We start from the raw sequence: 23,795 nt of genomic DNA on the forward strand, positions 1-23,795 counted from the left end.
TATCTTTTGGCATTAAGGTAATTATAGATCATTACATGATAGGAATAACAAGTAGTTCTAAAGTAATATGATTAAATAAAACACTTTAAAACTAATGTTTTAATTCACCTAGGATTTTTAATATTTTACTATTTTTGCTTTGTTGCTTCAAAGCTATGAATTTCAAGATTTATTTGTCACTATTCTCTATATTTTGTGCTGTACACAGTATTTGTGGGCTATGGCAACCAATCCCCTTGGGCTTTCTTTTGCTTTAATTTGCATAAACACAGGCATCATATGAATATTCAGTGAGTGGCTTTGCATTAAGTAAGTGCCCTTAATCAGCTTTTCAGTTCAGTTTTATTGGTTGCACGCACAGTCAGTTATTTCATCCAGAAAATCTGAAGGCCCTACAAACTAACCAGGTAAGGATTGTAATTCCTTGATGCATTTAATGAAAGAATATTATCATTTGATTACATAGGTTCTGGAGAATGCTAAAAGCATGGTGGGTTTTTTTTTTTTTTCCCTGTGTTTTTTTCTTCCCTTGGTGGTCAGGTGGATGCATGATTCTCTAATTTGCATAAACATCAGCTCTATGAATAATTCATCAGGGTTATTTTAAACACTAGGCTTCTACTTTGGATGGCACTAGAGTACTGCCATTTGATTGGCTGGTTGCTGTTTTCATCACCAGCAGAATTCCTATAACATGAAAGCACCTAAAGGAGCTGAATTGAATATACAGTATTTGTTTTTTTAAAAATGCCTGTTATCTTTTCAAAGCAAATTGTGCCGATTTCCCCCCTCCCTACCATTAGAGCTTTTGCTTTTCATGATAAATACATTACAAGCTCAAATGTGGCTGTTTGTAGACTTGACCGGTGTCTGTGATTTCTGGAGAATGGGGTAGCAGCTGTATTCTTCTGAACATGCATAAACATGAGCAACATGTAAATAAGAAACTGTTACATGCTTACGGAGCTCTGGACAGCTCCATTGCTAGGATCCATCTATTTTCTTTATCAGAATCATCTCTTTCAATGATAACTTTGAGACTGTTTCATCTACTTTAAAATGCCATGGACAATTACGGTAATATATATGCATATAATAAGCATATATGATCTGACAAATTATTTCTTGTTGAATGTATTATTTATAGTTTCCTTTCAGCCCACCTGCAGATTTTTAAATTTGGCAGTTGTTTGCAATACAATAGTGACAAGAGAAGTGTTAATCAAGAATGACCAGTATAATTAATTTCCATATTGTGGTGTAATTCACTCCCATAATTTACTAAAAATAAATTGTGCCTTTCTTTATACTAGAGCAATATGGAAGTTCAAGCCATTCTTTGTTAGTTACTTGAAGATTAGCCATTTGCCTTTCTGATCTCAGTCCTCACTGACACGATTCTCATTGTAAACATTTGTGATCCTGAAATATTGTAGACATTCAATATTACAAAATGTTGCAAATTGAATTGAGTGTTCCATTTTTGTTTTCCTAAGCTATAGAGGTAATGTAGCACAAATTACTGTTATGGAAGACACATTAAATGATATGTGTAATCAGTGTGTGTAATCAGCTATAAAATAATCCATGTTTACTGTACTTCCTATACATTGTATAGATAAAAATCAAATATATCTTTAATAATGAACAAAGGAGGCTGAAAATTTCTCAGTATTTGGTAGATTTTACATATGAAATTTTTAATGATCCCTTTAAGTTGATATTACACAGTAACATTATTCACTGGCTTCTTATAAATACTATGCAAATATGTGAGTTACTTATGCTGAAACTGAAGACAAATAAAATCCTTTTCATTTTTCTTCCTAGTTATTTATGCATCCAGTGGTAGAATTGGGCTAGTACTTATTTTCTTTTAATTGAATTATTTGTAGTTAGATGAAGGTCTATTTCTATTTTCTTTCTTTTTCTTCTTTTTATTTTTGCTTTATCTTTGGAATCAAGATGTTAGAAAAATACTTCTGAGATAATATTCCTTTACTCAGAACCAACATTCATAAATACATTTGACATTTTTGTAAAAATGCTTAATAATAAAAAGTGGAGCAAGCAATTAAAAATAAAATTTGTTTAAAATGAGAGGAAAATGCAAATTTCTCTCAAAATTCCTTGTGATTATATTAACAATTATATTTTACATGTAATTATAAATAGTAATTTAAATCTCACATCTGCGGTGTGCTATGTTTAATTAAATTTTGCAAGATTCAATACGGATGCTGTTTAATTATCAGCCATTAAATGTTTACAACTGTAATAAACACCACACACAATCTATATCATACCATGTGAAGATTCTGAGTGTGGTACCATTTAACCAAAGATACCTATTCAAATGATGCTTATTTTATTTAATATCTGTCATATGAAATTAGTTGAATGTATAGATCATCAATATTTATTTTTTAGATTTCTTTAAAAATAATCCAAATTATCTCAAAACAAGAAATGAATAATTAATTTCACAAGAAGATCTTATTCTGTAGACCTACAAGTTTATAATTCTACTTTAGATGTGTATAATTTTGAAAATTAAAAATTTTCATTTAATTATTTTTGATGGAATTATTTTGAAACATCCAATTTAATGCAATAAGCTGAGTTTCTTTACCCTTTTGCCATTTATATTATTTGCAGCAACTGCTGAAGCTTATTTTAAAAATATATATATTTTAAGTGAAGTTGGAAAGTACAAATCTAGTGAATGACTATAGAATTTACCTTCTACTTCAGTTTTTTTCCTAAAAAGATAGAAATCATTTTGCATTGTATAAGCCTTAGAGAAAAGAGAGCATTTGGTTAAATTTTGGAAATAAATTATCATATAAATAGAATAGATATAATGCATTGCATTCCTAAGGAGGTAAAATAATTTGTCTTGCAAATAAAGTCTTATTTCATGTAGTATTTTTATATTTTAGTTATTTTTTTAAACAAAAATAATGAAGCATAATGCATGTTTACACTGTCAATTAAAAGATATTTTCTTTAACATTTAATCACTGTATATGATAGATAAAAAATTACATGTGTACTATTATCTAGAACATTTACATTCTTATTTTAATCTTCTGATTATGGTGTCAAAAATTGTTGGTGAGGGATCTAAGCAATTAAGGTTATACACACACACACACACACACTAAATTCACTAGTAGTTAGAAAAACTGTAACTAATCAGTATGTTTTTTCCTTCATAGAATAAAATCTAAATTGATCTACATGAGGTAAAAAAAAGCATTAAACTTGAAGAACATTTGTCTTCATCTAAGTTTTGGTATTGAATATTACCTTGAAACATTTTGTCCCACTGTCCCAGAAATGGATACCTAAAAACTTAAATATATCATACAGTATATGATATATTGTAATATAAAATATGATGTTATCCACATTAATTTATATAATAACGTGTAATCTCTTAATTATGATTTCCAATCCATTTTATAGTAGCTGTGTTAATTTTATTGAAATATTCACAGAAATGAAAATTTGGGACTCAATGGGTTAAGGCAAGAAGTGTCAATTACCATCTATAGCTCCCCTAGCATGCATTTTAGAAGAGACTGAATATTCCCAATGAAGATAGGATATCCTTTAAGAATTCTTAATCTAACTGATGGATGCAAGTGTATGATTTGAACACTCATGTACAAATCCCTCTACCCAGGGTCTCTTAGCTTACAGGAACCCAATCACTCAAATTTGCAAATTTACTTGAAACTTTCTTTTCATTTTCTTCAACTGTGCTCTTTAAATCTAGATAAGCTGATTGTCAGACTTACAAACCTTGTGCCTGTATTAGCTGGTATAGAGAAGGATGAGAAGCAAGAGCAAAGGTGTGGCCTATTTTTGAGCTGTCTAGTTCTGATTGGAGCTCCTCTCTACTATGCGAATTGCTCAGCTCCATTACTTAGAATTGTGCATTCAATGATATTTTAATGGAATGAAATTCTGTGAAGTTACTCTGTAACTAGTATTTGTGCAGCTACTGCTAAAATATGATACTCATCATACATAGGTTGTCAGCCAGTATTAATGAAGATTGCTATGAACTTTGGTAGTGAATATTTTTATTAAATTTTTAATTCAGACTCTGAATTTCCCAGTGGAATTCTGAAACATAGTGATTAAGAAAGTAAGAAAGTAATATTTACAGTTAAAATTATCTTTTAAATGTTAATTATTTTGGAGGGAATATAACACTTTATCTTCTATCACATTATTTATTAAAGACATACATGACATATTGGTAGTCTACCTGGGATGAGTAATTCAAATAGAAAGATTTTTAGAATTTTTTAATAAGGAAGGATCTTTTAGAATTATCATGTGTTCTTTTATATTTATTAGTATTGTACATTCATTAAATTTATAGGATTTTAAGTAGCATACCTTGAATGAATCACTCTGGATTGAGATTGTATCGAATATAATTTTTTTAATGTCTAAGTATAAATGATGCTGGTTAAAAATGTGTGTATTTTATTTTTTTGAGGTTACGATGCAATAACAAAGCTTTATTAGTTATATAAAAAGAGTTGTACAGTTTTCTCTCTTTTGTTTGACACAAATTTAAATCAAATATCAATTTTTTTTATTTTCATACAAATTTCCCCCTAATCATTTGGGGTGAATTTTTTCAGTTTTTTGAGTGATAGTGATCAGTTGTATTCTTTCTTTTTAAAATTTTTTTTAGCTGTACAGGACACAATGCCTTTATCTGTCTATCTATCTATCTATCTATTTATTTATATGTGGTGCTGAGGATCAAACCCAGTGCCTCACATGCTCCAGGCAAGTGCTCTACCGCTGAGCCACAACCCTACTCCCAGATTATTTCTTATTGCATACATTTAGACCACTTATAATTTTCTTAGTAAATTGTTCATTTTATCTAAGTTTTTGACTAACATAAACTACTCCATTTTATTTTTCTTATGATTTTAAAATCTTGAATATATGTCCAAAATGCCCCTTTTTTCATGCTGTATCTTCTTTGTGATTTTTAAATGGTTTCCTCTTGGATATTTCTGCAAGAGTTTTGTCTATTATAAATCCTTTCAAAGGAGTAGTTTTGGATTTTGCATAATATCTGTATTATTCTCTTATTCTTTATTAACTTTTGTTTTTTAAAGATTTGTGGCCTCAGGTTCCTTTGAAATTATCTCTAAGTTTTATTTCAGCTCTAAAATTCTATGATTTTTTGTAAAGTTATTCTGTTTTTGAAGCCAACAAAATTCTTACATAAACATAAAATGAAGTAGTCTTTTAGTTATTAACTGGTGATGCTACTTAGGTAGAAATCATACCTTTCATTTTCAGTCATCACATGCAGACCTTTCTACATTACTGTGAGTATATTTCAGCCTTTAGAGAACTAGGCTTCAAAACTTCTCTTGCAATTCCTGATAATAATGTGATTTTTAAAAAGAAAATTTATCATTTATTTTGTTAGAAATAATTTAAATTAAAACCAGTATTTGGAATATGTTGTCTCCTTAAATTTAAAGATGATTGCATTAATTGATTAGAAAATATTTTCAATAAATTCACAATGCAACATGAAATTATTTTATTCTCATTCAAAGGGTCACTGAATCTGGTTGGGATTTGTTGTCATTGTTTAGTGTTGCAGGCCTTCTGCATGCTAGGCAAGAGCTCTACCACAGAGCTATACCTCCAGCTAGTCAGAACTTCCATTTTGTGAGTGGGTCACACATAAAATTATCTCAAAATCAGGCAAAGCTAATGAAAAAATGTGTCAGGATTCTAATTTGCTTCTTTGAAAGTATTTTCTTAGTAAAATAAGATTCATGTCTTTGATACTTTAATATTAAGTCGTATGAAACTTGGTTAATAAATAGACAAAAAGTCACAGACGGAATTCTTAACAGTGTGATAACTTGGTTCCTGCTTCTTGTTTATATTTGTCCATTTGTATATTGTCCTAGGATGAATTGTTTATGTACATTAACATTTATTCCTCTTAGCCTCGTAAATTGTATGGCCTAAACAAATATGCTATTGATGTTATATAGCTAAGATTTCATGCAAATAAACTTAAATAAAGGAAGAAAATTAGAACTATTGTGAAGAAAATATTTTAACAAAATAATTGTCTTGTAGAATACTGTAACATTGATATCTAATATTAGAATTTTATCATCAGTTATAGCCTCCTTATACTTTTTAATTTGACCTCTTGAAGTTTCTGATTCATTTATCTGCTTTTAAAAAGTAATATAAATTTGAGAAGAGGGAATAATTATTTAAATGTTAGTATAAGGTAAAAATGATCCAAGATATAGACAATAATTTTCTTTCAAAAATAAACCATACATGCCAAAATACTTTGCTAGTCATGATTATTTTTATTATAACGTGATCGATTTCACATTTGCTTTTTAACATGGTTTCAAGAGTAATTTTCTACTTATTCCAGGGACTGTAAATTGTTTAGTTCAATATCTAGTTCCCAGATACTTGTATCAAAATATGTCTGAGCTTGCACCTATATTTTCACATGAAATTAGACCATTAAATCTTACTTCAAATACTCAATTCAGTGATTCTTTTTCTCTGAGGCTATCCAAATTCCTTTGCCACCAATTTTAAAGTCTTCTGGTCACAGTAAAAATAATTTTGCCTACCAACAGACTTTTTATGAGTCATATCATGTACCCTGAAAAAAACTTGATTTCACATGGAAAAAAGAATAAAGTCTCAATAGGATCTGTTTCTTGATATATCTGAGACAACAGATAATATTTTAAAGGTAATAACTCAAGATTTTGAGGGGTTTTACTTATAATCAACTTGCAACACTTTTGTGCAACCTTATCTGATTTTTGTCTGATAGAGGATCTGTATGACATAATGGAACAAGCTGGGGTAAACTCAAATCTTAACACAGGTCTTGTAATTGTATAAATATTTTTCTGGAAAGAAAAAAATATATATATAGATGTATAGATAGTATGTATATATATACACACATAAATGTATATGTTATATAAATATATATGTATATATATACATATATATAGCTATATTATATTACCAGTAATTATGTTTTTCTATAAATACAGAGACTCACATAGGGTAATCTGCCAAGGGGCAGCCACACACACAAAAAAAATATGTGGCTTAAAGATACTTGTCTTTTTATGTCAGAATTTATAGCCTTTATCAAAGACAAAGAGACAAAGAAGAATTTTGTCTCAAGAATTCACCTACTTCTCTCTTCTCCACCTGAAATGCTAATCTTTGTTTATTGGATCATGATAATTTTCATTGATCCTGATTGTAATATTCCAAACAATAGTTGCAAGCATGAGAACAAAAGTAAGGAACAATAACAGGTGATAATACTTTCGAAAAAACATGCTTATATGAATGTCTGGAAAAGAAAATGGAGCAAGAGTGAGAATGAAAGAAAAGAAGAAAACATTCCAATATTCACATGCAAAGAAATGTGTTTGGGTCTTTATCCTGCATACATAAATTAATTCAAAATGGATTAATGACCTAAATAAAGACCTAAATGTAAAACCCAAAACTATAAAACTTCCAGAAAAAAAATTAGGAGAGAAGTTTCTTGACAGCATATTTGACAATAATTTGTTCAATATAAACCCCAAAACACAGTCAGCAAAAGCAAATATAGACAAATGGGATTAAATGAAACTAAACACTTCTGTACATCAAAGAACACAATCAATAAATTTAAAAGACAACATATAGAATACAAGAAAATATTTGCAAATAATACATCTGATGAGGGCTTAATGTCTAGAACATATGAAGAACTACTATTGCTCAACAACAACAGAAACAGCCAACAATAGACACATCCCCAAATATTATGCAGAAATGGTTAACAAGCATGTAAAAATATGCTCAGTGGCACCAATCATTAGAGAAATGCAAATCAAAATCATAATAAGATATTGCCTTAAATCCATTAGGATCTTAGAAGGAAAAATATAACTATTGATTTATTTATGGAGAAATCAGAAGCTTTTTGCACTGTAAAATGGTTCATTTCTGTGGGAAACAGTATGGTGGTTTCTCAAGAAATTAAAATTTGAATGATCATATTATTCATCAGCCCTCCTTCTGGATATATAGTGAAAAGAATTGAAAGCAAAATCTCAAAGAGATTTGATTAGAGCAGCATTATTCACAATAGCCAAGAAGTGGGAGCAATCCAAATGTGCATCAACAAATAAATGGATGAACAGAATATGCTACATATCTTCAATGAAATATGCAGCCTTATAAAAGGGTAGTTTGTTATACAGGACTACATGGATGAAGCTGGAGTATACTATACTAAATTTAATAAGCTCATCACAAAAGGAAAATAGTAATATAATTTCATTTATATGAAGCATCTGAGTAGTAGTCAAACTCACAGAAACAAAAAGTAGAATGGTGGCTTCCAGGAGTTGTGGGGAGGTAAAGGAAAAATAGGGATTTGCTGTTCAGACTATGGTATAGAACTAGAGATCAGTTGTGAAACTGTACACTTTACAATGGTAAAGTGATAAATTTTATGTTATGTTTCATTTTTTACCTATCAAGTTTATTTAGCACTTCTACTAGGTAACATTAGTAAAATAAATAAGTAGGCAAATCTTTTAGGTTTAAATTTAGCTAATACATTAACACATAGAATTATACGTACTAATGTGATACTATGTCATGTTCCAATGCATGTACACATTCTGTAACAATTAAACTAGGTTAAACATACCTACCTTCCCAAACATTTATTATTTCTTTATGGTGAAAATATTCAAAGTCCTTTATTCATGTGTTTCTGAATATGCAGTACACATTGTTTGCCGTAGTCCGGCTGCAGCAAAATAACCGGAGGGTGACAAGCAACTTGTGTAGATTGATACAGCAGGAGTGGGGGCGGTTTATTGTAGGACAGGAGGGTATATATACATTCCACACAGCTTATCTTAATTAACATAAACTAGATACAGCAGTTAACCAATAAGGAATCTCCACACTTAATGGCTCGCTGGCATTACTTCAGACAAACCACTCCCTCTGGCAAAATGCCAGGCGCCATCCTGACTTGTCTACAGACCCCAACGATTATTGTCTATAGTTACTGTACTGTGCACTCACATACCAGAACTCTTACTGACAACTGTACTTTGTGCCTACTGATCAACCTTTCCTCACCTCTCCCTCTCCTCTACCCTCCCCTGCCTCTGTTAACTGCCAGTCCTCAACTTCTATGAGATCAACTTTTACAGATTCCACCTATGAGTGAGATCATATAGTGCTTCTATTTCTGTGCCTGACTTATTTCACATAACGTGATGATATCCAGTTCCATCCATACTTTTGCAAATAACAGGATTTCATTTTTTAAAATGGCTGAAAGTGTTCCATTATGTATATGTACTACACCCTTTTTAACCATTCATCAACTAATGGCCACTTAGATTTCCATTTCTTGCCTATCATGAATGGGGTTGAAATAAATGTGAGTGAAGATGTCTTTTCAACATATTGATTTCATTTCCTTTAGATATAAACCCAGTAGTGGGATTGCTGGATGATATGGTAGTTCTATTTTTAATATTTTGAAGATCTTCTATATTATTTTCTATAATGTTTGTACTATTTTATATTCTCATCAGCGGTGTGCTTAGGTTTCTTTTTCTCCATATCCTTACCAACATTTGTTATCTTTTTTTTTTTTTATCTTTCCAATAATAGCCATTCTTACTGGAGTTTTGTGTGCTTTTAATCACAATTAAAATTTTTGAAAAAGAATATTGTGTAACTCATCCATTAGTCAAGGTAGATAATTTTGCCAAATTTTGCACTATTGAGAATTGAGGGATAGCTGTGTAGCTCAACAGTAGAATCCTTTCCTAGCAGTGTGAGGTGATGAATTTGATCCTCACCACTATGAAAGAGGAAAGAGGAGGAGGAGGAAAAGGAGGAGGAGGAAGAAGAGGAGGAGGAGAAAGAGTTGAGTTTAAATATTAAAAGCCTATGTACTCATATGAATACAGTATAGCTAATCCCACTGTCTTGTATATCCATAAGAAAGAGGTCTTAACTAGAGTAAGAGATATATTCCATGCTTGTATAATTATATCAAAATGAATTCTACTGTCATATATAACTTAAAAGAACCAATAAAAAAGAATTTAAAAAACTAAAAAAAGTACACATCTAAAAAAATTTAGATAAAACAGTTTAATTCCAAAGTACTTTTATAGTAAAAGTCAGTAACATACAAATTGAGAATTTAAAAATCTGGCTATTATTTCAACAAACAGGCAGTTGGGCAAACCAGAAAATGTTCGTTTCATCCTATTATCTGTTTATATTTGACTCTGAGAGACTCAGCATATTTTTTTGTTTTATAGTCTGATAAGAATTTGGATTATTTTATGCTTCTTTTATTCTTCATTAACAGACTATTTTTCCACCCATCTACCTACTTATCCCTCCCTTCATTCATGTATGTAGCATAATGTATATAATTTTCCTTCTTTCTTCCAACCTACAAAACCTGTGTTTATTTAGCTTTGACAAATACGAGATAATCAAATTATAAATAGAAAAGGTATATTTTTGCTCATGGTTTTAGAGGTTTCAGTCCATGATTGATTGGCTGCATTGCTTTTGGACTTGTAGGGAGACAGCACATCATGGCAATGGTGAGTGACAGAGCAAAACCACTCACATCACTGTGAATCAGGCAGCAAAAAGAGAGAAAGGGAGAGAGATAAACAAGGTCCCTCAGTCCACTTCAAGGACATAACACCAATGACCTGAAGATTTCCCACTAGGCTCTGCCTCTTAAATTCCACCACCTCCCAATAGCACCAAGCCAGGGACCAAGCCTTTAAAACCTAGCCCTATGGGGAACTTTCCAGATCAAACTATAGCAACGTGTAAATTCTTACCAATACCATGTGTTTCCAAATATTTTAATTATGTAAGAACTTAAAAAATGTTGAAAGGACATTTACCTCTAATTTCAAGAATTACCATATATTTTATAAGACCATGTGCATGTCTTATCTTTTTTTCCTATCCATAAAATCATCCTAAATAATGTGACAGTCAATGTGACTTTTACCTTTTTCCTAATCTAAATGACAAAACACTTGTGAAAATATAGGTGCATCTTGACTCATAGTGGACCATCTTCTCCTTTGCTGTGTCAGGAAGACCATCCCAATTACATATAACTCTCCAGCAAATGTTTTGAAATTTACCCCCCAGAGATCATATGATATAAATGGAATTCAGTGTATGAATATTTTATTAATCTCTAGTCCCCCTTCCCTCTTTTTGGTCTAGAATGGAAAACATTGGGAGAGTGTAAAATGCTAAACTGATAGAAATGATTCATTGACTAATTTATTCTCCGAAAATATTTTGTTAAGCGTGTATGTGCTTTTCATGTCATCAATTTATTAAGCAGAAGTATGCCAGGGAAAACATGAGTGACTCAATATTAATGTGTATAATATTCTAGGCTTAATTTCTGGTATTACAAATACTTCATTTTTGATTGACTTTAGATAAAGTGGTCATTGACTGGTTGAATGAATCATAAAGGTGAAGTTCTTTCAGAAAGTCAAATGCCTTGAGAAACTTTGCAATGAAAAGTGTTCACTACACACCATATTTCTTTTGTCACCATTGATCTTTCCCTGGTGACCATATAAAACAGTGCTGAATTTCTCAGATCATTATTTATTTACCAGAGAATTAGTGAGTGACTTAGGAGTTTTAACCCTCCAAATTTATCCTTTCTAGGAAAAGTCACAAAATGACAGTGTTAATATTAATAAAAATATGCTATCCAACATCACTACATCAATCATACTTATGTTTTCTGTGGTTTTAAGAATAGATCAGCTGAAATATCCTGTGAGAGTTGATGTGTTCATATTTCTCTGATCATGTGGTACCATTAATGGAGAACATTTATTGAAGACCTACTTGTTTCTGATACATTGTTAAAATTATAGATATATCATCTCATTTTATCCTCACAACCAAACCAATGTGTATGTCCTTATGATATTATCTACATTTTATAGTTGAGGAAATTGAAGTTACAGAATATCAAGGAGCTTATTCTAGGCTATATAGTTAATAAGTTGAAGTTTGACTTAGTCTAATGCAAATGTCTATTGCAAATTTTCTATTGTATCATGTGGACCTTGGGTTAGTATTGCTAGGCCTTTACAACATTAATGTAGTTATTTATAAATTAGCTTTATAATAGAAATATTCAAATTGCATTTATTTTTTTAATTATTTTTATTTGTATATGACAGCAGAATGCATTACAATTCTTATTACACATATAGAGCACAATTTTTCATATCTCTGGTTGTATACAAGTATATTCACACCAATTTGTGTTTTCATACTTGTACTTTGGATAGTAATGTCCATCACATTCCACCGTCATTTCTAACTCCATGCCCCCTCCCTTCTCCTCCCACACCTCTCCCCTACAGAGAGCTCCTCTAATTCCTCCCATGCTCTCCCTCCCTACCCCACTATGAATCAGCCTCCTTATATCAAAGAAAACTTTTGACATTTGGTTTTTTGGGATTGGCTAACTTCACTTAGCGTTATCTTCTCAAACTCCATCCATTTACCTGCAAATGCAATGATTTTATTCTCTTTTATTGTAGTATTCCATTTTTTATCTATTCATCTACTGAAGGGCATCGAGGTTGGTTCTACAATTTAGCTATTGTGAATTGTGCTGCTATAAACTTGATGTGGCTTTGTTCCTGTAGTATGCTTTTAAGTTCTTTGGGTACAGACTGAGGAAAAGGATAACTGGGTCAAATGGTGGTTGCATTCCCAATTTTCCAAGAAATCTCCATACTGCTTTCCATATTGGCTGCACCAATTTGCAGTCCCACAAGCGGTGTATGACTGTACCTTTTTCTCTACATCCTTGCCAATACTTATTGTTGTTTGTCTTCATAATAGATACCAATCTAACTGGAGTGAGATGAAATCTTAGAGTGGTTTTGATTTACATTTTTCTAATTGCTAGCAATGATGAACTTTTTAAATATATTTGTTGATTGATTGTATATCATCATATGAGAAGTGTCTGTTCAGGTCCTTGGCCCATTTATTGATTGGGTTATTTGTTTGTTTGTTTGTTTGTTTTTGGTGTTTAGCTTTTTGAATTCTTTATAAACCCTAGAGATTAGGGCTCTATCTGATATGTGAGGGGTAAAGATTTGTTCCCAAGATGTAGGCTCTCTATTCACCTCACAGATTGTTTCTTTTGCTGAGAAGCTTTTTAGTTTGAGTCCATCACATTTATTGATTCTTGATTTTCATTCTTGACCAAAGGAGTCTTATTAAGGAAGTTTGTGCCTAATCCGATATGATGGAGATTAGGGCCCATTTTTTTGTCTATTAGACACAGGGTCTCTGGTTTTATTTCTAAATCCTTGATCCATTTTTGGGTTGTTTTGTGGGCATGGTGAGAAATAGGGGTTTAATTTCATTTTGTTGTATATGGATTTTCAGTTTTTCCAGCATCTTTTGTTGAAGAAGCTATCTTTTCTCCAGTGCATGTTTTTGGCATCTTTGTCTAATATAAGATAATTGTAATTTTGTGGACTAGTCTATGTCCTCCATTCTGTACCCTTGGTCTACCAGTCTGTTTTGGTGCCAATATCATGCTATTTTGTTACTATTGTTCTGTAAGATAGTTTAAAGTCAGGTATAGTGATGCCACTTACTTCACTCTTCCTGTTAAGGCTTGCCTTAGTTATTCTGGGTCTCCTCTTTTTCCAAATGAATTGCATGATTGCCTTTTCTATTTCTATGAGGAATGTCTTGGAATTTTGATCAGAATTGCATTAAATCTGATTTATGGGTGTTGATTTTATATCCTGCTACTTTGCTTCATATTCAATTTGCATTTAATTTTTTTTTAGTTATAGATGGACACAATACCTTTTTATGTTTATTTTTATATGGTGCTGGGTATCAAACCCAGTGCTTCATATGTGCTAGGCAAGCGCTCTACGACTGAGCTACAAACCTAATTCTCAATTTTCATTTTTAAAGGAAAAAATAATATAAAAATATAAAGTTGAGTTTTTATTATAACAAAAAAAACGCTATTCAAGTCTTTTAATGCTTCAAATGTTTTCTAATAAAAACTTGCAATAAAATTTTTGTAGTAAATATTACATATGATTGGAATTTTAAACTCTAGGCTTTGTTTCCGTTTAATTTAGTCCATATTTTTCTCATCTAATGTGGAAAATTTACCCTTTTAATTTCATGTAAACATTGTAGATAATGTACATTGTCTTAGCCACTTGTTTTCTTGATACAATTTATAGTTCACTCATAAAATATTTATTGAGGATATACTATGTTCTGGATACTCCTCTAGACACAGGGTTTGAGCAGTGACTCAGAAATATCTCCATCTATGAGTTTATATTCTACTGATTTTCATCTCTGGAAACAACTCACATACTACATCAAGATACATTAAAATTATAGGTAATATGTGTATACAATAAATATTACCTGATATTAGTTTTGTTCAAAATGTCAAGATCATCAGCACATCAAACTTAAGGTGTATCTTAATCTACTAATTAGTTAAACAATTCCTTCAGAATTTTTTATCTTAAGATAATTGAGTAGAATATAATGCTGAGAACTTTAGTTGAAACAGACAATTTAGTCTAAACAGACACTTTTAGTCCTGTAGTCAAAAACTACAATAGTAAATTCTGAGATGGAGTAAGAGGCTGTGTTTCTAAGCCTCTTTTAATTTCCATCTTTTTAAAGATTGCTAACTAGAGAAGCTTGTTGTTTGATGTTGTTAAGCAAATTTTGGTGTTCAAGACCGATGAACAAGTCAACCAGGGCTCTTACTGTAAATCGCTCCTCTGTAATGCTTGCTTCCATGTTTGCTCCACTTACAGCTTGACTACTTTTTAAATCCTTATGACATATCCTCTGTATCCCAGAATTCAATCTTTGGTTGATTACCTTTAATAATTTTCATTGTTCATGAGTATCTTCTCTCTTAGTTACTTTGCAGATAAGAAGACTATCTCTTCATGTTTTTTTCGTTCACCATGCTCAGAATAAGACAGGAAATTCAATTAATGGTTAGCTAATTATATAATGCCGGCAGGGGCCTTCTTTCAGTGAATGAAACGTGGTGGTATGATTTTATGGGAATATTTAATTTTTTTACATATAGTGTTTTTATGAGTACATTTTATATTGCAAATATCTTTTCAAAAACATGCAAGAGTTTCATCATTTTGCAATTTACAGAAACATTTTTAGAAGTGTCTTTAGGGAAGTTCTAAGTGATATATTTAATAATGTTACTATTTTTACTCTAATGGGTTGCTCTTTCTTCTTTTCATTTAGCAGATCTGTCTTATACTCTATGTACCATGTGCTAATCTAAATTGAAGTAGAGAAGTAGAGATGGTGGAACCAAGTAAGGAAAAGAATAAGAAGCATAAGAATTTCATGATTCTTTTATCTATTTCTACAAGAAATGCCGTTGGGATTTTGATTGGTATTGCATTGAACTTATAGAGAACTTTTGGTAATATCGCCATTTTGATGATGTTAGTTCTGCCTATCCATGAGCAGGGTATATTTCTCCATCTTCTAAGGTCTTCTTCTATGTCTTTCTTTAGGGTTCTGTAATTTTCATTATATAAATCTTTCACCTCTCTTGTTAGGTTGATTCCCAAGTATTTTATTTTTTGGGGGGATATTGTGAATGGAGTAGTTGTCCTCATTTCCGTTTCAGAGGATTTGTCGCTGATATACAGGAACGCCTTTGATTTATGCATGTTGATCTTAATAAAAGACCCAGATTAGCAAAAACAATGCTAAGCAGGAAGTGTGAATCAGGTGGTATAGCGATACCAGACTTCAAACTATACTACAGAGCAATAGTAACAAAAACAGCATGGTACTGGTACCAAAACAGGCGGGTGGATCAATGGTACAGAATAGAGGATACAGTAACCAATCCACAAAACTACAACTACCTTATATTTGATAAAGGGGCTAAAAGCATGCAATGGAGGAAGGATAGCATCTTCAACAAATGGTGCTGGGAAAACTGGAAATCCATTTGCATCAAAATGAATCTGAATCCCTATCTCTCGCCATGCACAAAAGTTAACTCAAAATGGATCAAGGAGCTTGATATTAAATCAGAGACACGGCATCTGATAGAAGAAAAAGTTGGCTACGATCTGCATACTGTGGGATCGGGCCCCAAATTCCTCAATAGGACACCCATAGCGCAAGAGTTAACAACTAGAATCAACAAATGGGACTTACTCAAACTAAAAAGTTTTTTCTCAGCAAAAGAAACAATAAGAGAGATAAATAGGGAGCCTACATCCTGGGAACAAATCTTTAATCCACACACTTCAGATAGAGCCCTAATAACCAGAATATACAAAGAACTCAAAAAATTAGACAATAAGATAACAAATAACCCAATCAATAAATGGGCCAAGGACCTGAATAGACACTTCTCAGAGGAGGACATACAATCAATCAATAAGTACATGAAGAAATGCTCACCATCGCTAGCAGTCAGAGAAATGCAAATCAAAACTATCCTAAGATACCATCTCACTCCAGTAAGATTGGCAGCCATTAGGAAGTCAAACAACAATAAGTGCTGGAGAGGATGCGGGGAAAAGGGCACTCTTGTTCATTGCTGGTGGGACTGCAAATTGGTGCAGCCAATTTGGAAAGCAGTATGGAGATTTCTTGGAAAGCTGGGAATGGAACCACCATTTGACCCAGCTATTCCCCTTCTCGGTCTATTCCCTAAAGACTTAAAAAGAGCATGCTACAGGGACACTGCTGCATCGATGTTCATAGCAGCACAATTCACGATAGCAAGATTGTGGAACCAACCTAGATGCCCTTCAATAGATGAATGGATAAAAAAAAATGTGGCATTTATACACAATGGAGTATTACTCTGCATTAAGGGACGACAAAATCATAGAATTTGGAGGGAAATGGATGGCATTAGAGCAGATTATGCTACGTGAAGCTAGTCAATCGTTAAAAAACAAATACCAAATGACCCCTTTGATATAAGGGGAGTAAACAAGGACAGGGTAAGGACGAAGAGCTTGAGAAGAAGATTTACATTAAACAGGGATGAGAGGTGGGAGGGAAAGGGAGTGAGAATGATATATAAGAGGAAAGGAGGGGTAAGACAAGATAATACAAATGGAAGAAATGATTTACAGTAGAAGGGGTAGAGAGAGAAAAGGGGAGGGGAGGGGAGGGGAGGGGGGATAGTAGAGAATAGGACTGACAGCAGAATACATCAGACACTAGAAAAGCAATATGTCAATCAATGGAAGGGTAACTGATGTGATACAGCAATCTGTATACGGGGTAAAGTTGGGAGTTCATAACCCACTTGAATCAAACTGTGAAAGATGATGTATTAAGAACTGTGTAATGTTTTGAACGACCAACAATAAAAAAAAAAAAAGAAAAAAAAAGAATAAGAAGCATAAGAAGCTCACGTTCTAGTAGGGAAAATGGGTTCTATACAAGGGAAAGTGCACGATGTAATTCTATATAATGAGAATGAAAAATTCTGGAAAGAAATTAAGACAGAATGAAAGAAGAATGACTGGGATAAGGGTAATTTTTGATGCAGCAACACAAAGATCTGGAAAAAGAGATTCCAGGCTCTGAGTTAGAGATGATCTGGTACAATTCCAAAAACAGTCAGAAGGCCAGTGTGGCTGGAGGATTGTGAGCAAGGCAGAGTGGCCAGGGAGGAGAACCCAGGAGACAGTAGTGAACACCTTGGAGGTGAAAGTAAGAATTGCATTTTACCCCAAGGATAATGGAGAGTTAGCAGAATTTGTAACTGGGACAATGCCTAATCAGATTTACATGTTAAGTTGTTTTTCTGGCTACTGAGTAAAGGATTGAGTATTTGAGAACCTAAGTAGAAACTGAGAGATGAGTTAGGGGATGCTAAATACAATGTACATGAGAAACTGTATATTGGACCTGCACAATGTAGTGGTGAAGAGTAAACAGGGGCCAAGATTGAATTGATGGATCTTGCTGATATAGTGGGTGGGGTGGACACTGTTTAGTTCAAGATCCACATGGACAGCAGATGAAGTCCTAGACTGACCACACCTTAGCATAATGAAGTACTTAATAATGTATTCTTAAGTCATCCTGAGAAAAGAGCTCTACTTAAAACAATTGATGTTTCAAATGGATGATGACCTATCAGATAATTAAAGAGTCATAGAAACATTTGAAATAACTCTTCTTGGTGGGTGGTAATGATTCTTAGTAGTAGCTAATCAAGAGGTGCATAGAGGGGGAAAAAAGCAAAAAAAAAAAAAGAGAGAGAGAGAGTTAGTTTTATGAAGATCACTGTTTTGAAAACAGCATAAACGATCTGAATTCCAAATCACAAATGTTGAATGCTTCTGTTTTTATTTTGCCTCAGACTTTCACTTTGTCCCCTAGCAACTGACGATGTTAATTATAGTAAGAAAAGCAAAAATTGACAACTTAAAAATTTATTAAACCAGATTGGTTAAGTTGAAAGTACTCTCTTAGAGTAGAATGCTAGCTGTATTTTATTTGAATTATCAGGTACCTTCAGAAATGTAGACATCTGGAGAAAGAAGTACACATCAAAAAATTGACAGCTTTGTGGATGGTTTGAAAGGTAGGAATAGATATATTTTAAAAGTACCAGAGAAAAAGAGTGAAGGTTCTCAAATGCAGGGAACTTAGTGATTAAGCATATTGTCAACAGATTCTGACAGCAAGCATGCAATGAGAGTTTGAATATTTCACACACAAACTTTATTTGCCACAGAGATAAATGTATATCCACCAATTTCCTCATTGGTTTTATGAGCTTGCCCCAGCCCTTCCAAGGTCAACAAGACTTGGATTTAATGGTGTTTACTGTTGATTTCTTGGTGAGAATCTATTTGGGTTATACCTGATTTGTGATAGATCAAATTGAGAGATGAGTCAGTATGTGATACATAGAGAGGTACTAAAACAACTGTGGGCAGGCTGCTGGGGCAAAATGAAGAGTGAAATATGTAACATTTCATTATGTAAAATTCCTGGTTTATTTTTTACATGATCACTCTTAGACTTTTTTTTGTAATTTTTGAAGTGAAGAAACAAAAAGGAACTAATGAATAAAATGATTTTAAAGATATTGTTTGGAAATACTCAAATTTTCATTCTAAATTTCTATTAAAAATACCAGTGCAGGAAACTCCTAAAAATGGAGTGTGATTAAATACCATCAGCGATAACATTTTTTGTTGAGATTAAGCCTGACCTTTCTAACTTAAGCTATGCTATCAGGCTCACTGGGGAGAATAATATATCTCAGAGTCAAAACTAGTAGTTATCAATTAGGGACTATGCATTAAAACAATTTCACTTAGTGTTCAAGCAACTTGAAAATGTGGTTATTATTATCTCCATTTCACAAGATAAAAGAACAGAAGGTAAATATTATCTGGAACAAGTAAAGCAGAGCTATAATTCAAAATCACACTCTTTTCATGGTATTTCTACACCTTCTCTTGGTAAGTACTTCTTAGCAGTGGGGAATCTTCCATTAGTTAGAAAGAAATGGTCAGCTCAGTGAAAAGAAGAATCTACCTATTAAACACATTCAAGCAAAATGAGCTTTCTCAGGATGTATTGAGATCTCTTCCAATTGTAAGATCATATGAATCTGTTATATACTATAATTATGATGAAATCAGTGATTAGCAATGAGATTTTATCATGCAATTCAACTTACTATAAAAAAAGGAATAATGGAGGTACATAAGCTTTTTCTGGATGTAGCTGTTAACACCTAGCAGTTATATTATATTATTATATTATATTAATAGTTATATTCCTATTTCCTAAGTTGTTTTTGCTCTAATTTATTTCCTATTTGACTTTCACCTATTGTTTTGCTGGACTTGTTTGCAATTTCTGTAGCCATAAGTAAATACTAGCCATATTTCTGACATTAAATAATATTCAATTAGTTTAAACGATTGGTTCTAAAACTTTGAGGGCTCATTTAAAATTTTGAGTAATCATTTTTATTGTAGATACTGACAACAAAGAAAATACACAGAAAGCTGATGTATTTATAAAGATGTCTTTGAAATATGGATATTTGCCTCTTCCCTCCCATCTTCTCAAACGAACTGTGCCTTTTATTTTCATTATAGATGAATATTATCCAACATGAACACTAGCGTATATATGTGTGTGTATGCAGTCATGAACAGTTTAATGACAGGAATATATTCTGAGAAATGTGTTATTAGGTTGTTTTGTTATTGTACAACTATCATAGTGTAGTTATACAAACTAAGATAGCTATTCTGTCACTATGTGATATAATCTTATGGGGTTAGCATCATATATGTGGTTAGTCACTGAAGCACTTTCATGCAGCATATGACTGTGTATCACAAGAGATATGGACTCTACTTATACAAGTGTTAACAAGGGTGTGACTCATCTGGAGCTCTCTTGCACTGCTGGTTGGAATATAAAATGGTTTGAACATTTTATTGAGTAGTTTGTCATCTATCAAGTGATGCATTAATTAACTCCTAAGAATTTGACCAAGAGAAATAATTTACCTTTCCATTGAAGATTTATATGAAAATAATCATGGTAGCTTTATTTATAATAGCCCCTGATACCTAAACCTGACAAGGATACAACAAAAAAAGAGAGCTAGACACCAATATGTATAGTGAATACAGGTGCAAAAATCCTTAACAAAATACTAGCAAATCAAATTCAACAGTGCCTCAAAAAGATGATACACCATGATCAAGTAGGTTTTATTTCATGAATGCAAGGATGGTTCATCATATGCAAATCAATAAATGTTACACATCACATAAACAAAATGAAAAATAAAAATAATACGATCATCTCAATAGATAGTAAAATGGTATTCTCAAATTCAACATCTATTCATTATAAAAAAAACTCTGAAAAAACTAGATATAGAAAAAATGGTGCCTCAACATAATGAATACTATACATGACAAACCCATAGACAATATCATAATGAATGAAGAAAGACTGAAAGCATTTCCTATAAGATAAGGAACAAGAAGGAGCCATTCTCACCACTCTTATTCAATACAGTACCAAAAATTTAGGCATTGCAATTAGCAAGAGAAAGAAATAAAAGGCATATAAATAGGAAATGAGGATGCCAAACTATTCCTATTTGCAGATAACAGAATTCCATTCATAGAAAAAACTAATGAATCCATCAAAGGAGTATTAGAACTAATAAACAAATTCAATAAATAGCAGAACACAAAATCAATATGCAAAAAAGTATCTTTCCTGTACACCAATAGTGAATTCACTTAGAAAGAAATCAGGAAAGCAATCCCATTCAGAATAGCAAATAAATCACCAATTTTAAAAAAAACATATTTTAAGTTTAAATTTAAGGAATAAACTTCACTGGAGGTGTGAGAGACCCCTAAAGAAAAATTACAAAACACAGAAGGAAGACACTAAGTGGTGGAAAGACCTCCCATACCCAAAGCAATCTTGAGCAAAAAAAGCAAAGCTGGTAGCGTTATAGTACCTGATTTCAAGATACAGTATGCATCCACAGTAATAAAAACTGTATGATGTTAGTATGAAAAACAGAAACACAGACCAAAGGAACAGAACAAATAACCCAGAAATAAACACATGAATTTATATTCAACTGGTTCTTGAAAAAAGTGCTTAAAACATGCATCGGAGAAAGGACAACCTTTTCAATAAATAGTGCTGGGAAAATTGGATAGGCACATGCAGAAGATTGAAACACGACCCCTATCTCATATTGTATGAAAATCAACTCAAAGCAAAAAGCAACAAGCAGGATTACATGAAACAAAAAAAAAGCTTTTGCACAGCAAAAGAAGTACTCAATGGAGTGAAGAGACAATCTACACAGTGGGATAAAATTTTGCCCATTGTTCATCCAATGGAAGGTTAATATCCAGAATGTATAAGGGACTCAAAGAATATAGCAGCAAAAATACTCTAATTAAAAGATAAGCAATGATTCTAAATAGACACTTCACAAAAGAAGAAATAGAAATAGTCAAAAATATATGCTTAACATCATTAGAGAACATAAAACATAAACTGCAATGAGATATTATCTTACCCAGTTAGAATTTCTATTATCAAAAATAAAAAAATTAAAAAGTAACAAATACTGGCAAGAAAGAAGAGAAAAGAGGTCTTCTATTTTGTTGGAGGGAATATAAATTAGCACAGCTACTATGGAAAATATTATGGAGCTTCCTCAGAAAGCTACAAATAGAACTAACATAGAACCTAGCTATCCCACTCCTAGGTATGTATCCAAAGGAAAAGGCATCAGTTACACAAGAGATGCCTTCATGCCCATTTTTATTGTGGTACTATTTACAATAACTAGGATATGGAAATATCCTAAGAATCTATCAACAGATTGATGGATAAAGAAAATATGGATCATATACACAATGGAATAGTATTTTTCCATAAATAAGAATAAAATCCTAGCATCTGCAGCAAAATAGACCAAGCTAGAGGACATCATACTGAGTGAAATAAGGTGAAATAAGCTAGACAGGTATTTTATGTTCTCTCATATGTGGAAACCAAAATAAACAAACAAAAGGAAAAAAGTCAACCTGAATATAGAAGAGGGACTTTGAAGAATGCCAGTGGGTAAGAGTGGATAGAAATGATCAACATATGTTTTTCTGGTTGTATGTATGTACAGAAATATCTGGAGAACTGGGTAGGAAGGTGTGGGTGTGAGAAATGCATGAATTATCAAAAGACCAGAAACAAATTTTGAAGGGTAACAGATAGGTTTGCTTCCTTGATTTTGCAGTGCTTTTGTTGGAAAATGCACGTTTCAAAACTTGAATTCCACTCCTAAAATGCGTACTTTATTTTGTCAGTTTTCTCTAAAAGTTATTTTAAAAATTACAATATATAAGTGTGTTTTATTTTTGTTTGTTTGTTTGTTTGGTACCAGGGAATGAACCCAAAGGCACTTTATCACTGAGCCACATTCCCAGCTCTTTTTATTTCTGGAGACAGGGTCTCTTCAAACTGTTTAGGGTCTTGCTAAATTGTGCCTCCAATTTGAAATCTTCAGGCCTTAGCCTGCTGATTTCCTGGGATTATAGGTGGACACCACCATACCCAGTAAGTGTAGCTTATCTTTTGAAGAAAAATATTTATTCTGAAATCGGAATTATAATTATATTCAAAAAGTTTGCTTAACATTTTTTAAAATACAGTCAGCAGCAAGACCAGTCATTTGTTTAAAAATGACACAAAATGCCAAACAGCAGTCAGTGAATATGTGTCACCCTGATGATATCATCTGCTCTGTCCCCAGTGACACACTTTTAGTTATAGAATTCATACAAGTGTTTTCAAATAGTTGTTTTCAGAGATACAGAAATGAAAAACAAACTCATGTGCAGAGTCTCTGTCCCTGTCCACCAAGAATATCATCTTTAGGCAATGTTTAGCTTCATTTTGATTCTAACTCTTAAAAAAGCAAAATGGATTTTTATAGTGGAAATTGACCTTTATAATGAGATCTGAATCTGCTACTCTCTCATTGCTGTTTA

General features: G+C 32.3%; 1 long non-coding RNA gene across 1 annotated transcript in view; it reads left to right on the forward strand.

Annotated features, from left to right (window-relative positions):
* The first annotated feature begins 219 nt into the window (after positions 1-219).
* LOC110597987 (uncharacterized) overlaps positions 220-23,795 on the forward strand; it is a 104,564-nt gene continuing 80,988 nt past the window's right edge. Inside the window, exon 1 of the long non-coding RNA XR_005728495.2 lies at positions 220-407. This is a non-coding gene — a long non-coding RNA (uncharacterized LOC110597987). The remainder of the gene's footprint in view (positions 408-23,795) is intronic.

This window comes from Ictidomys tridecemlineatus, chromosome 1 (assembly GCF_052094955.1).
Source record: "Ictidomys tridecemlineatus isolate mIctTri1 chromosome 1, mIctTri1.hap1, whole genome shotgun sequence".
NCBI classification, from domain to species: domain Eukaryota; kingdom Metazoa; phylum Chordata; class Mammalia; order Rodentia; family Sciuridae; genus Ictidomys; species Ictidomys tridecemlineatus.